General features: G+C 41.7%; 1 protein-coding gene across 4 annotated transcripts in view; it reads left to right on the forward strand.

Moving 5' to 3' along the window:
- Positions 1 to 16,856, forward strand: part of LOC126253367 (protein melted) — a 253,424-nt gene that overhangs the window by 187,286 nt on the left and 49,282 nt on the right. The gene's annotated exons all lie outside the window — the stretch shown is intronic.

The following is a 16,856-nucleotide window of genomic DNA, read 5'->3' on the forward strand; positions in this document are numbered from 1 at the left end:
GAAGGAAAGACATTGTCTGAGTCCCAACAATCAGTCTTTCTCTCTCATCCCGTATGGTAAGTCTCTCCTGAGCCGTGGCTCTGGATGACTTTCCTGAAATCTAACCCTTTTCCTAGACTTCTCCAGTCCTTTTCCTTCACCCTTCTTCCTTCCCCTTCAACCCGTCTGTTTGAAGAAGGAGCCATTGGCTCCAAGAGCTTGTACCAGGTTAATACTATGTGAAATAATGTCATTCAAGCTGCTATCCTCACAGATACAGCAGCAGGGCATACCTCTCTCATACACTGGATACCAAAGACCCTAACCAATTGAACCATTCAATTTAAGCAAATCAAGGTTTCATTTGCAGTAAAAATGAAAAAAACAAAATGGCTCAAGGTGAGACATTCAAGTGCATTGAAGTTGATTTACAGTCAGAGTGTTTTTACCAAGATCAGTTGTACGTACCTTTTCACTAACTCTTACCACTCATACCCTAGAAGCTAAAGCCATACTCTTTATTCAAACAAGTGCCCCACAGGCAGTACCACTCTGTCTCAGCTGGGAGCTGCAGTGGCGGGGCAGGCTGACGTCACACATCCTAGTGCTCTGCAGACACAATTAAATAGATGTGCCGCTGCCTGTTTAGTTCTCATGGATGTACAGTTGTGGAAGTAAAAATGGTTCAAATGGCTCTGAGCACTATGCGACTTAACTTCTGAGGTCATCAGTCGCCTAGAACTTAGAACTAATTAAACCTAACTAACCTAAGGACATCACACACATCCATGCCCAAGGCAGGATTCGAACCTGCGACCGTAGCGGTCACGCGGTTCCAGACTGAAGCGCCTTTAACCGCACGGCCACACCGGCCGGCTGTGGAAGTAACAAAACTGTGTAGTTATGAAATCCCATGGCCTGCTTCACTAGAAGAAACATATCTTTCCAGTAACAGAAATAGATGCTCACTGTGCCTGGTGTCACAAAATGCTTGCTTCTGCAAAGAAATACAATTAACAACGTCATTACAGTCACAGTAGATTACGATAAAATAGAAGGGGGTGCTTGCAAGGAACTGGTTTCTAATTTGAAGGGCACCATACAGGAAGATGTAAGCTATAGAAAGATGTGATTGAGAATTTCTTAGAATTATTAAAAAAAAAACTAATTATACTACATAATATGTGTATTCATTACAGCTGAATGCTACTGAAGAAATCTAAATAAAGCTGTAATTTGTGCGAGTTATGTAGTAGCTCACATCATAACAATGATGGCAAACCATTCTCTTTGCAACCTCTCATCAAATCATGTCTGGTAACAACAGCAGAATGCATAGTTCCAAGGGAAGGGCTTGTGAAGATTTTTGTCTCTCAAAACAAATGGTGAAAACGGTGTCCCATAAAATTCTTGAGCTGGGAGCTGATTTGGAGGCCCAACTCAGGAATAAAGCCCACAGTTTCACAACTTCTTGCCTCATGCTTGATAAAAATACAAAATATCCAATTGTGCTCAACTATCTGTGTTTGTATGTGGTGTGGACATTCAACTGCAAGTTACAGAGGAGCTGCTAGATGAGGTGCCACTGAATTACACGACAACAGGGTTCAATATTTTTGAAACTGTATGTGAATCTGTGGACAGAATGAACTTGCCGTGGGAAAACCTTCATTGTGTGTCCACAGAAAGTGTGCTACAAATTGTTGAGTGTCAGCAAGGCTTTGTCTCTCTCTTAAAAAATAAACTGAAGAGTGACTTTGGAAAGGAAATCTATGGTATACACTGTTTAATTCATCAGGAGGCACTGTGTGCTGAAACTGTGGAACTTCGTCATGTAATAGACCCTGTCGAGAAGTACGGGAATTTTGCTCGAAGGAACAGTGTCAACCCTCTTCAATTCAGAGGGATTCTTTGAGATATTGAAGCTGAGCATGGAGATACACCTCACCACTGCACTGTTTGGTGAATCAGCAGAAGTAAGTGTGTGTGTGTGTGTGTGTGTGTGTGTGTGTGTGTGTGTGTGTGTGTGTGTGTTTTGTGAGGAACTTGCTTTGTTTCTAGGTATGAAAGGGTAAGAAATTCCTCACCTCAGAGGACCAAAGTGGATACCACCTTGCTTTTCCAGCTGATAAGATAGTGCACCTACATAGCTACAGAGGAATGATTTGTTGATAGTCACTAAACTCAAGGTGTTCAGAAATAAGCTCCATTCATTAGAGAGACAAATGGGGAATGGAAATTCATGTTCTCACCTACATTCTTTAAATTTACCTGCTGAAATCTCCTTTGTAAACTTTCAACGTATAATTGAACAACTAATAAATAGTTTCGTGTTGCAGTTCCAACAATTGTAGATTATAGAAGGGAAATTGCAATTGCTCAGTATCCTTTTTCGGTTGAACCAAATGGTGGGCTATCTGTAATGCAATTACAACTAATTGACTTACAAAATACCACATTGTTAAAGGCCAGGTACTGCAGTCATTTAAATTTGTCTCAGTGGAATCAAAATGAAAAGGCAGAAACATCCCCAGGTTTCATGCAAATGCAGTTGGGATTATCTGCGTGTTCAGGACAACGTACTGTTGTGAGCAGCTATTCTCTGCAATGAAGAGGATAAAAAACAACGTAAGGTCATTGCTTTAGGATCCTACAATGAAGCCTATGCTGTGCATTGCTGCAGCAAACAAGATATCATCTATACGAGTGCACTTGTCTCACAAAAAAATCTGTAAAAAGTAAAAAACAATATCAATAAATCTTCTGCTAACTGTGCAAAGGTTACACACTGATTTGTTCTGATTGCCACATTCACACAGCTGGCTCACCCCCTATCAGCTGTTACATTTTTATGGCGTTCAGTTTCTAATTTGACTAATTTTGCATAAATTAATTTAGAATTAGAGCAATTTCACAGACAGCTGTGCCCAAGGCACCATTTAGAGTGGAGTTGCAGCTCGTCGTGTCATCACGCCCTGACCAGTGCTTCACTTGCACACGTGCTCGCGACAGCTGTGTGCCCCACACAATCACAGCCCACACCCATAGCACAGGAGTGGTGCTCTGTGAGCAAGTGAGTGCTTCCCAGCTTATGCATGAGCTCACTAGCTGGAACAGCCTGCTCTATACTATTAGGACATCATTTTTTAAACAACAGTTCTATACACAACAACATATATTTTGGTGTTTTGGCAGATATTTGCAAATTTCGAATTTGCAGTGTGTAGCTCAAGTCAGCACAAAAAGATACTTTTCAAACATCCAATGTTGATGGAACACATCAGTTTGTTTCGCGTTATTAGAAAAATGATTTGTAAATCTGAATTTTATGTGCCCATTACAAGGAGTGGTTTCAAATGAGTCAAGTGTGGTATTCGTTTTATTAATATCGGTCAACAGGGAGAGCGAAACATGAAAGAATTACCAGTAACCCAGCAGAGACTGAACAGTGCTGCTGCATGATAGGAGTTGCTATTGCATGCAAGGGAGTTACTTTCGCTGCTGGGGTTTTTCTGTCCGTGTTAATACATATAAATAAAATAAACATAGTACTAAACTAACTTGGGCTCGCTCTATCAAATGAGCATCTAAAACTCCACTTCAAAATTCATTTTATTTATAGCGGGAAACAAATTGACACTTTCCATCAATATTGGGCATCACATTGAAAACATGGTGGGCAGTATTTATTTGGGCTGAGTCCAGCTACACATTCCAAAAACAAAATTGTAAATATCTGCCAAAATAACGGAGAAAATGCACCTGACAGCTTCTAGGAGGAGCATCCTGTATGTGAAGGTATAGATGTGCTGTGAAAATATGTTATTTTGTTTTCTTTGTAGCAGTTGGTTTCAACTACGATTGCAGGGAATTTAAGCACTTAGACAAATTTTTCATATGGTCAATTATATATTGCCCTTTCATGAACTTGTAGTTCAGAAAACTGGTTCATACTCTCAACACAGTATCCAAAATAGTAAAAATGTTGTATATTCTGAAGCTTCATAAATGTATTGTGTACAAAAAGAAGAAGAATTCTTTTCCATTCAGTTTGTATTTGATTTATTATAATTTTGAGTTCCACACTGTCAAAGTGAACGAAATTACAATGAGGAGCTGAAATTTGTGTTCTGACACAAATCACAGGGATGCCCCAAACTAGGATGCATATCTAATTTCCCAATTCCCGTACATATTTAGCAATTGCAGAGCATTGCCAGGTTTGCTAATCAATATATATGTAATTCTAGTACTTAGGAAATCAGAATCATTCTTAGTCACAGTAGAGTGTTCTGATAAGTAGAAGAGTCACACTGATTAAACGAGAGCTAATAGGTCTCAGCTAATAAGCATTTAGCACAGTAGGCCGAGATGTTGTCATACAAAATTGGGTATTGTCTTAGAACTGTGGCATTGTTCTTCAGTTTTACAGCATTTGTTCTGTACATAAATCATTGGCCTCCAGCAAACCATTACTAGTTAAAGTATTAACACCAACTACAAGGTTGTCAGCGTCCTTGGAGACGTTTGATATTCCATAGTCATAATGGATTCTTTGTACTTTTCATTGCATCTGACATTAAGGTTTCTTCCCTTTCCATTTACGGATGGAGTGTGAGAAGAATTACCAGTTCTACACCTTCGTGTAAGCCGGTCTTTGCTTAATTTTGTCTCTTTGAAATAGAATATTAATAGTTTCTTGCAAAATGGACAGCATCTTTCTTCGAGTGTGTGGCACTAAAATTTTTGTTTCACTCCTTGGCATTCAAATTAACCTTTGGCCATTTGCACCACCCTGTGGTATATCTTCAGTGTCTGCCATTAAAGCAAAACTAATACACTTGAGCAGTATTCAAGTACAAGTTGTGTACGTGTTTTGTATACATCTCTCTACAATTCCCAGTATCCTACAAATGAATTGTAACCTGCTGTTTGCTTTCTTTATACGTGAACATACATGATCCTTACACTTCTTATATATGTACACTGTTACTCCTAAATATTTGTATGAATCTAGTTGACTGACCGACTGACTCTAGTTGTGATTAACACACCGCCACACACCGTTGGGTGGCTTGCGGAGTATGAATGTAGATGTAGATGTAGATTATGAAAAGGACAGTTTGCTACTCACTGTAAAGATGACACATTGAATTACAGATAGGCTTGATGAAAGGACTGTTACACACAGAGCTTTCAGGTAAAGCCTTCTTCAGAGAAGAAAGCAAGTGCAACCCACATACACATGACCACTATCTCTGGCCAGACTCCAACTGTCACGTTGAATGAAAGTGGCATTCTGGAGTTGGGCAGGGAAGGGGGGGGGGGGCGATAACAGGGTACGGGTGGGGTGAAAGAAGAGTGGAGCATGCAGGAACCAGAAGGTGGCAAGACAAGGCTGACAGACACCGCATCTGGATGCTGTGATAGAGGGGAAGGGGGGGAGCAGAAAAGGAAAGCAGGAGAGAAGAGGAAAAGCCTGGTGGGTGTGGTGGCAGAGAGCAGAACAGTATGGATGAGGGGATGTCAATTAGGAGGAGGCAGTAGGATAGAGAGGGCAAAATTTTTGGATCTAGAATGTAGTGACACTCATAGCTTGAGACTGGCATAATTTTGGGAGCAGAGAATGTTTTGTAAGGATTACCCCCATCTGCACTGTTCAGAAAAGCTGGTGATGAAGTGGAAGATTCAGGTGGCCTAGATTGTGAAGTGGCCATTGAAGTCAGGGTTGTTACTAATCTTAGCAGCAGCAGCATAGGTATTGAAAGATGGCAAAAGTATTTGATTTTCAAATCTGAAGGATCTTTTGAAGGCATAATTCTATTCTGGTTCCAGTTTTGACTGAAAGTGTACGGACATTGATTTTTGTGCCACTGATAGCATTGACACATGATTACAGTTCCCCAAGATTTTGAGACAGGCACCCTGATAAGGTATTTTGGTATTGCAATTACTGTAGGCCTCATGCACTGACATTTGGTAGATGAATACTTTTCAGTTACCATCTGCCTATCTGCATATTCTGCTTCTTTTATATGTTTGTACAGTATTTGCTGTTTTCTAACAAGGGAACCTCCCCACGCACCCCGCACAGATTTAGTTATAAGTTGGCACAGTGGATAGGCCTTGAAAAACTGAACACAGATCAATCGAGAAAACAGGAAGAAGTTGTATGGAACTATAAAAAAATAAGCAAAATATACAAACTGAGTAGTCCATGCGCAAGATAGGCAAATCAAGGAGAATGTGAACTCAGGAGCACCATGGTCCCCTGGTTAGCGTGAGCAGCTGCAGAACGAGAGGTCCTCGGTTCATGTCTTCCTTCGAGTGAAAATTTTATTTTCGCAAAGTTATGATCTGTCCATTCGTTCATTGATGTCTCTGTTCACTGTAATAAGTTTAGTGTGTGTGTTTTGCGACCCCACCGCAAAACCGTGCGATTAGTAGATGAAAGGACGTGCCTAGGTTTTCTTGTGGGTATGATAATCACTCCCAAAAAGTAATGAAAATAAAAAAATCAACTTTTCACTCGAGGGAAGACTTGAACCGAGGATCTCTCATTCCGCAGTTGCTCACGCTAACCACGGGACCACGGCACTCCTGAGTTCACGTTATCCTTGATGTTGCCTATCTTGCGCATGGACTACTCAGTTTGTATATTTTGCTTATTTTTTTCATAGTTCCACACAACTTCTTCCTGTTTTCTCGATTGATCTGTGTTCAGTTTTTCAAGGCCTATCCACTGTGCCAACTTATAACTAAATCTGAGGGGGATGCGATGGGGAGGTTCCCTTGTAAGATGCTTCAGTTTATTTTCCCTGTAGTATGGAGATCCTACCATCTCTTCAACAGATCTGCTAGGAACATCTTTGTAGAGCTTGGTCATGGTTTTCATCACTTCCTGAATCAAAGTAGCAAGCGAGGTGATGCACAGGTTAGCACATTGGACTTGCGTTCGGGAGGATGGTGGTTCAAATCCACGTCCAACCATCCAGGTTTAGGTTTTTCATGGTTCCTTAAATTGTGTAAGGCAAATGTCAGAAGAATGATTCATGGCCAATTTCCTTCGCCATCCTTAAACAATCCAAGCTTGTGCTCAGTCTCTAATGACCTCGATTTAAACTCTAATATTCTGCCCTTCCTTTTTGAATTAAATGATTCTAACTCCTGTCTGCAAAAAAGTTAGATAACCTCCTCCTTAGCCATTTTTCTGGTCATGAAGATTTTCCTACATGTTTTTCTAGCCTTTTTTACCTGATCCCAGGCTCTATGTGAACATCCTGAAACAGGTAAGACCAGTTTATTTCCAACAAGCATAGTGTATTTCCATCATAGCTAGTGTGCCAGACCATTCTAGGTAATTTCCAGGGAAAACTGGTATAACGGTTTGCAGGTTTCTCTTGTTCACTGTTTGTTATATTAAAGTTTTCTCAGTCAGTTGTGAAATAATTAAAATCTGCAGAAATTATAGCATGACTTGGAAACATACATACTAAGGAACAAAATTTTCTCTGAAATTATCAATAGTTTCTGCAGCTGACACTGGTGACCAATAGAAGGCTTCAACTACAATTATTTCGTGATTTAATTTGTGCGTAGATCATTTCGCATGCAGACTCAGTTTCCAACATAAGTCATTTAAGACTATTGTGTACTGCCATCTTCAGTTCCTTGAAATATGTCTGCTTGGCAACCACTGAGATTTGCGGTAAAAATTTGCAGTTATAAATTTCTGCCTTTAATTGACTCTTGGTGCTGAGTATTATGTGTGCCCCAAACTTTGGCACTATTTATCATTAATAACTTGAATTTTCTTCTATTTGTGGTATTTCATTAGCTCTGATATGAATATCTTGGAGCCATCTGCAGCAGGGTTTATCCCTAAAAAAACTGTTCTATGTATTCCATTCAGAATCAGCTATTCTTATAGCCACCTCTGTGTGTAATGCACTCCTGATCCATTTGGCAGGCACTCAGCCTTGTGGTACAAGTCGGGAAGCCACAGTGTCTTTTCTTGCCCTTTTTATACTTTTGAATTTTTGAAAATACTGAGATTCAACATAGTTTTTAAATTTCTGTATCTGACACCATCACACCAGCTACTAATGTTAGCACTGTTGGCAAGTGATGTTCCTCATCTTTAATAAACATTACATGTAATATTCTCTTGAACAAGGTTCATAGTCATGTAGGGCATTTTGAAGAACATCATTTTCACCTTTATCTGCATCTACATCTACATACATACTTCGCAATCCACCATACGGTGCGTGGCGGAGGGTACCTCGTACCACAACTAGCATCTTCTCTCCCTGTTCCACTCCCAAACAGAACGAGGGAAAAACGACTGCCTATATGCCTCTGTACGAGCCCTAATCTCTCTTATCTTATCTTTGTGGTCTTTCCGCAAAATGTAAGTTGGCGGCAGTAAAATTGTACTGCAGTCAGCCTCAAATGCTGGTTCTCTAAATTTCCTCAGCAGCGATTCACGAAAAGAACGCCTCCTTTCCTCTAGAGACTCCCACCCAAGTTCCTGAAGCATTTCCGTAACACTCGCGTAATGATCAAACCTACCAGTAACAAATCTAGCAGCCTGCCTCTGAATTGCTTCTATGTCCTCCCTCAATCCGACCTGATAGGGATCCCAAACGCTCAAGCAGTACTCAAGAATAGGTCGTATTAGTGTTTTATAAGCAGTCTCCTTTACAAATGAACCACATCTTCCCAAAATTCTACCAATGAACCGAAGACGACTATCCGCCTTCCCCACAACTGCCATTACATGCTTGTCCCACTTCATATCGCTCTGCAATGTTACGCCCAAATATTTAATCGACGTGACTGTGTCAAGCGCTACACTACTAATGGAGTATTTAAACATTACAGGATTCTTTTTCCTATTCATCTGCATTAATTTACATTTATCTATATTTATAGTTAGCTGCCATTCTTTACACCAATCACAAGTCCTGTCCAAGTCATCTTGTATCCTCCTACAGTCACTCAATGACGACACCTTCCCGTACACCACAGAGTCATCAGCAAACAGCCACACTTTACTATTCGACCCTATCCAAAAGATCATTTATGTAGATAGAAAACAACAGCAGACCTACCACACTTCCCTGGGGCACTCCAGATGATACCCTCACCTCCGATGAACACTCACCATCGAGGACAACGTGCTGCATTCCATTACTTAAGAAGTCTTTGAGCCACTCACATATTTGGGAACCAATCCCATATGCTTGTACCTTAGTTAGGAGTCTGCAGTGGGGCACCGAGTCAAACACTTTCCGGAAGTCAAGGAATATGGCATCCGTCTGATACCCTTCATTGATGGTTCGCAAGATATCATGTGAAAAAAAGGGCGAGTTGCCTTTCGCAGGAGCGATGCTTTCTAAAGCTGTGCTGATGCATGGACAGCAGCTTATCTGTCTCAAGGAAATTCATTATATTCGAACTGAGAATATGTTCAAGAATCCTGCAAGAAACCAATGTTAAGGATATAGGTCTGTAATTTTGAGGATCCATCCTTCTACCCTTCTTATATACAGGTGCCACATGCGCTTTTTCCAGTCACTCGGGACTTTACGTTGGGCAAGAGATTCGCGATAAATGCAAGCTAAGTAAGGAGCCAATACAGTAGAGTACTCTCTGTAAAACCGAATTGGAATCCCATCAGAACCTGGCGATTTATTTATTTTCAACCCATTCAGCTGCTTCACAACCCCAGGGATGTCTATCACTATTTCCTCCATACGGGAATCTGTACGAGACTCAAACGGCGGTATGTTTGTACGATCCTCCTCTGTGAAAGATTTCTCAAATGCTAAATTTAAAATTTCAGCTTTCATTTTGCTGTCTTCCGTTGCCAGGCCAGACTGATCAGTGAGTGACTGGATGGAAGCCTTCGACCCGCTTACCGATTTTACGTAAGACCAGAATTTCCTTGGGTTTTCAGCAAGATCTTTTGCTAAGGTATGACGGTGGTAGTGGTTGAACGCTTGGCGCATCGCTCTTTTTACAGCAGCACGAATATCTACACTCCTGGAAATGGAAAAAAGAACACATTGACACCGGTGTGTCAGACCCACCATACTTGCTCCAGACACTGCGAGAGGGCTGTACAAGCAATGATCACACGCATGGCACAGCGGACACACCAGGAACCGCGGTGTTGGCCGTCGAATGGCGCTAGCTGCGCAGCATTTGTGCACCGCCGCCGTCAGTGTCAGCCAGTTTGCCGTGGCATACGGAGCTCCATCGCAGTCTTTAACTAACACTGGTAGCATGCCGTGACAGCGTGGACGTGAACCGTATGTGCAGTTGACAGACTTTGAGCGAGGGCGTATAGTGGGCATTCGGGAGGCCGGGTGGACGTACCGCCAAATTGCTCAACACGTGGGGCGTGAGGTCTCCACAGTACATCGATGTTGTCGCCAGTGGTCGGCGGAAGGTGCACGTGCCCGTCGACCTGGGACCGGACCGCAGCGACGCACGGATGCACGCCAAGACCGTAGGATCCTACGCAGTGCCGTAGGGGACCGCACCGCCACTTCCCAGCAAATTAGGGACACTGTTGCTCCTGGGGTATCGGCGAGGACCATTCGCAACCGTCTCCATGAAGCTGGGCTACGGTCCCGCACACCGTTAGGCCGTCTTCCGCTCACGCCCCAACATCGTGCAGCCCGCCTCCAGTGGTGTCGCGACAGGCGTGAATGGAGGGACGAATGGAGACGTGTCGTCTTCAGCGATGAGAGTCGCTTCTGCCTTGGTGCCAATGATGGTCGTATGCGTGTTTGGCGCCGTGCAGGTGAGCGCCACAATCAGGACTGCATACGACCGAGGCACACAGGGCCAACACCCGGCATCATGGTGTGGGGAGCGATCTCCTACACTGGCCGTACACCACTGGTGATCGTCGAGGGGACACTGAATAGTGCACGGTACGTCCAAACCGTCATCGAACCCATCGTTCTACCATTCCTAGACCGGCAAGGGAACTTGCTGTTCCAACAGGACAATGCACGTCCGCATGTATCCCGTGCCACCCAACGTGCTCTAGAAGGTGTAAGTCAACTACCCTGGCCAGCAAGATCTCCGGATCTGTCCCCCATTGAGCATGTTTGGGACTGGATGGAGCGTCGTCTCACGTGGTCTGCACGTCCAGCACGAACGCTGGTCCAACTGAGGCGCCAGGTGGAAATGGCATGGCAAGCTGTTCCACAGGACTACATCCAGCATCTCTACGATCGTCTCCATGGGAGAATAGCAGCCTGCATTGCTGCGAAAGGTGGATATACACTGTACTAGTGCCGACATTGTGCATGCTCTGTTGCCTGTGTCTATGTGCCTGTGGTTCTGTCAGTGTGATCATGTGATGTATCTGACCCCAGGAATGTGTCAATAAAGTTTCCCCTTCCTGGGACAATGAATTCACGGTGTTCTTATTTCAATTTCCAGGAGTGTACTTTATTTCACCACATAAGCTATTCTGACTGTATGATCATTTTCAGATGGAGGATTTCATGCTGATACATATGTTAAAATAGTTAAACATCTTCTTGCATACATAAACATCTCACACCATAGTCAGTACAGTTCAAGCAGTGAAATACGACAACATTTCTGCACAAACTCCACACTCTGACTACACCAGCTCAGTAAGTTGTTATTGTAATATGAATTTGTGTACAGTAATACACCGGTTTTCTGAAAATTAAGCAGAAATTTATTTGGATGTCATTGCTTGAACAGTGTGACTATACGATAGGCATGAAGTCTTCAACTTGAAAATAACCAAATGGTGAAAGTTGCAGTCATGATACCTGAAATGAAGGTGACGGTCAAAAGGTGAAAATGTTGTTCTTCAAAACACCAGTTGTTGTTGTTGTTGTTGTTGTGGTCTTCAGTCCTGAGACTGGTTTGATGCAGCTCTCCATGCTACTCTATCCTGTGCAAGCGTCTTCATCTCCCAGTACCTACTGCAACCTACATCCTTCTGAATCTGCTTAGTGTATTCATCTCTTGGTCTCCCTCTACGATTTTTACCCTCCACGCTGCCCTCCAATGCTAAATTTGTGATCCCTTGATGCCTCAAAACATGTCCTACCAACCGATCCCTCCTTCTAGTCAAGTTGTGCCACAAACTTCTCTTCTCCCCAATCCTACTCAATACCTCCTCATTAGTTACGTGATCTACCCACCTTATCTTCAGCATTCTTCTGTAGCACCACATTTCGAAAGCTTCTATTCTTACCAGTGGTAACGTTGGCCAATTGCTGTAAAAATCAGTACAAACTGAAGTATCAGTTCAGCATCTTTTCTGACAGGACAGACTAACAATTGAAGTTAATATCCAAGTTAGGTCATGGGATTAATACATATAAACTTCGACCTCACACATAAAAGCTTCAGTTTCACATTATATCAAGAACACTTTTGTCTGACTTGTAACTTGTGTGTGTGTGTGTGTGTGTGTGTGTGTGTGTGTGTGTGTGTGTGTGGGGCGGGGGAGTCAATTAAATATCAAGATTTTTTTATTCATGTTAGTAACTGGTCAGTGTAGTCATCATAGACTTTGTTCATATGAAATGGAAACATTGTGTCTATCATCTGGACTAGTACAGAGGTAAGAGTGAAGAGTTGTTTTGAGATAATCACTTTCTTCAGGTGTAGTGTTGCTGCAGGCATATGATGATGAATGTGCCCTGAAAACTCTTGCGATAAAAAGCGTCAGTAAGTGGTTTCAAAGAATGTAGAGATCTGTTGAAATTAATGTAAATTATTTTGAAAAGGTATTTTTGTCTCAATTCTGGATGATAACAGTCGTCGTTTAAAAGGCGGTACTAAAACGAGAGTCACATCAACAAGCCAAAGAGAAACAGAAAAAATGAAATTGTGGAGTGATAAATGAGGGCTCCAGAGTCTAGACAATATTAGAGTGCTGAAATTATACAGGGTCTTCAAAAACAAGTGTCGAATACTTTGAGAGGTGGCAGTACTCATCGGGTCAAGAAAAATAAGTGTCTGGAAATGCATATTTTCTGCAATAAACAGGCCTTTTCCAGGTGTTCAACATGGCACCCATTCACAACAATGCACCCCTCTGCCCTTCAGCGTCAGGAACAATGCACCCTTTGAAGTATACTTGGTTGTTGTTGTACCTGCTGGGAAAACGCGAACTTGTAGTGTCTGTGCACCTTTGATTGGTGTAATGTAGACCAATTCCTTCAAGTGTCCCCATAACCAAAAGCCTAGGGGATTGATGTGTTGAGAACGAGCAGGCCAAGGTGTGGATGGTAACTGTCAAAAAAGAAACAATATTGTATTTGGTGATTTAACTAGTAGTATTGATATAGCATTTGCAATCTGTTAGTACAATACATCTTGGGTGCTTCTGATCTTGGAGTGCAGCTCTATAAAATCATGAAATTGTCAATGTTATAGGTGCTCATTGGGATATGGTCATACCTCTGAGCTAATCAAAGCAAGGCTCTTTAAGGATAAAATAAGTACTGATAGTCAGGAATCAAGGACTGGAGTCCAACAATAAATACATCTGTTAGTCAGTCTCTTATTCAACATAAACATACAAGTAGAGACCCTAACATGATACATAAGGTTTAACATGAGAGAATAATAGAAAAATGTAACAGTGCCAATAGATACAACCATGCGAATGAGAAGCTTGTGGCCAATGTTGATGGACAAAACCTACGTGATCTATTGTCATTGTGAGTCATTTTATATTGTCTTAAATTGTATGGAAGCACGTGCATAAGGGTACATGTAATTATAAATAGCAGTCAAAGAAGAAATCAGGTGCCAAATCAGCTCATTAGCAGGTATGGTAGGTAGGAATTGTACTATTGACCAAACTCTCCCTCTCGCTCTCTCTCTCTCTCTCTCTCTCTCTCTCTCTCTCTCTCTCTCTCTGTGTGTGTGTGTGTGTGTGTGTGGGCGCTCACGCGCACATGCAGAAAGTTAAATATAACAACTGAGCATAAAAAAGTGCTATACCGAAAGTAATGAGCAACAATTTTCAAGATGTTTCATACTAATGTTTTTAGACAAACTGAGTACATCCTCTTAATATGCTTTCTGCCACTATTCAACATAGTCTCCAGTTCTTTCTACACATTATTCCCATTGTTGTGCAAGTTTGAAAATACTCTTATGACAGAATTCCATTCTAGGTTCCCAAACACAATGAGACACTGCTTGCCCAAAATCCTCCATCATCTCTTAGCTTTCGTCTCACACCTATTCCTTATCAGAATCGAAAAGATGGTAGCGGAGTGTGCAAAGCTGTGACTTCAGGCAGGATGTGGAAGAATTTCCCACCCAAATATCCCAACCTCCTCCAAAGTGACACAAGCTGTGTGATGATGTGCATTATCCTGTTGCAGATGATCTTCTTCCCAGGTAATTTATCATGTAATGCCCAACAGAACCAAAAAGTGTCTGAATATAGTAGGCAATTTGTATGGTTTACCCAGGTTCAAGAAAATCAATCAGAATTTTTCCTCTTTGCCATCCATGGGGGCAGTTCGAGGGCAACCACTACGGGGCTTATCATGGGTACTCATGTTTCCTATTTGAAATGTTTCAACCATCTCAGCTGGTGCCCTTTTAGACTTCTTCATAGGCACATTAAAGTCTGAGGTGAATTTCAGCAGTCCATTTTCCCCAGTTGGCAAGGAGTTCAATAACAGCACACTGTAGAAACAAAACATTAATGTCAGCTATTTTGGAAGTACTGCCCAGGGCCATGTGATAGATGATAATGAAGCCACAGTATGGAAAGAGTAAACACACTGGAAAATGACCCAAGCCTTAGCCAGTGCCACAATTTCATCAGTGTAAGAAACGCCATTGTAGACATGTCTGCTTGGCATACTGAACCTGAACACCAGTTATGAATTTACATATGAAATAATGAATCACCAGTTGTAGTTCACCAGTTGTAGTTCTGTAAAGTATCTGCATAGGTGGTTCCAAAATGTCAAACAACTGAGCCACAATTGTCAAATGGGGCTATGTTGCAACACTTGATGATGAAAAGACAAATTATTTTTCTCCCTTGATACTTCATACTTTTGCACTGATTTAGGATGCAACCTGCTTGACTGATGCCGATAAGAGGCTGGACCTAACATCTAGCATTTTTCAGGTTTTTTGCAAACTGAAGGATAATTTGAAAATTTATCGTTGCAATGCAAGGAGGTACGATTCATGCTAAACACATGGGCACTCAGCAGCTAAAAAAAGTCATAGAAAAGGTTTAACAACAACTGTGAGGTGGTGGAGGGATAGTTTCCCAAACTGTGGTGGTGATCATCTTGAAAAATAAAGTTCTCTTCTTAAAAAGTAAAATATTTCTTATTCCATTAATTTCAGGAATTGCAGCAGGATGACGTCGACTTCTTGCCACAATATTGCAGCTTATAACAACCATTCAACATTGTCAATTTGCTCAAAATATTTGCTGATGAATAAAAAATAGGTTGAGGAAAGACCATGATGAAACAGTGCTGTTATATCGACTTTGAACTTACTGCTGATGAGTGGCAACAAATCGATGAATCATACCCTAGTGAAGAGTGAGATGACATCAAAGCTTACTAGTAGGTCCAACTTCCTGAGTCAAAGCAACTTTAGTTTATTAATAAAGTCAACAGAGCTTCAAATATGATGCTAGCACTTCGCCACAAAAGGTCTCAGTAAAGACACAGGATGTCGAAGTTGTATGTCGCAACACCACACAATAGGACATAATGGAAGACCTTTGTGTATCTTTGGAAGACCATGTAACTTCAACTGAACAGAGCTGTGAGGTCTTAATCTCAGCTTCTTGCAGAATGGAAGAAGAATTCAGCAATGCTGATGATTTTCTTTTTCTCTATCTGTGGTGTCTTTATAAATCTTCTGGAACATTGATTCGCTCATCAAGCTGTAAATCTTCTGGTCTTAGATCTCATGTGAAAACAGTACAGCGGTGTTTCTACTTATCCACGATGTGAGGATCTTCTCATAGCTTGCATAACACAGCCCTTGGGCATCTCCGCACAAATTTTTGGTACAAAGTTACTGATTTGAACTAGCAGTCTCCAATGCAAAACACTTACCTGAAGGTGGCTGAATGGTTGTCAGCTGAAACATTGTGGCACGAACTTGATGTCATCTAGCTGCAATCCCAAAACTTCTTGGAATACTCTTTACCGAGGGAAAATTTCAAGAATCACAAAATATTTCTGTTTACAACTGGCCCTAGTAAATAACATGCTGAAAATGTTAGTCTGTGTAATAATATACACTGATAAGCCACTGTAACATTGGATGCTGCCTGGTGACGTTGCAGGCAGTTTAGGTGATAACAAAAGTATGTAAGCAGAGCAGACACAGATGGGGGTCACCGTAGCAAAAATATGGGCTGCAAATGGGAAAATACACTGAGCTAAATGACTCTGACAAATGTCGGATTATTAATATGCAGAGCCTGTGAACGATATCTCAAAAAAAAAGTGAAGCTGGTCAAATGTTCACGTGCAGCTGTAATGAGCATCTATAGAAAGAGGTAGAAGGACATTGAAACTACCACTAGGTACTAAATGGTTTGACGTCCATGACTCTTCACGGAACATGGGGTTTGCAGGCTTATCTGCTCTGTAAAGTAGGGTAGAGGGTGATCTGTGCCATCTCTGTGGAAAGAGCAAATTGCTGGTGCACGCGTGATTGTTTCGGACCACATCGTTCATCGTACATTAGTGAAAATGGAGTTCCACGGTTGAATGTCCCTATGTGTTCACATGTTGATACAACAACATTGTCAATTACAATTGCAATGGGCATGGGACCATTGGAATTCAACT

Source organism: Schistocerca nitens, chromosome 4 (assembly GCF_023898315.1).
Source record: "Schistocerca nitens isolate TAMUIC-IGC-003100 chromosome 4, iqSchNite1.1, whole genome shotgun sequence".
NCBI classification, from domain to species: Eukaryota; Metazoa; Arthropoda; class Insecta; order Orthoptera; family Acrididae; genus Schistocerca; species Schistocerca nitens.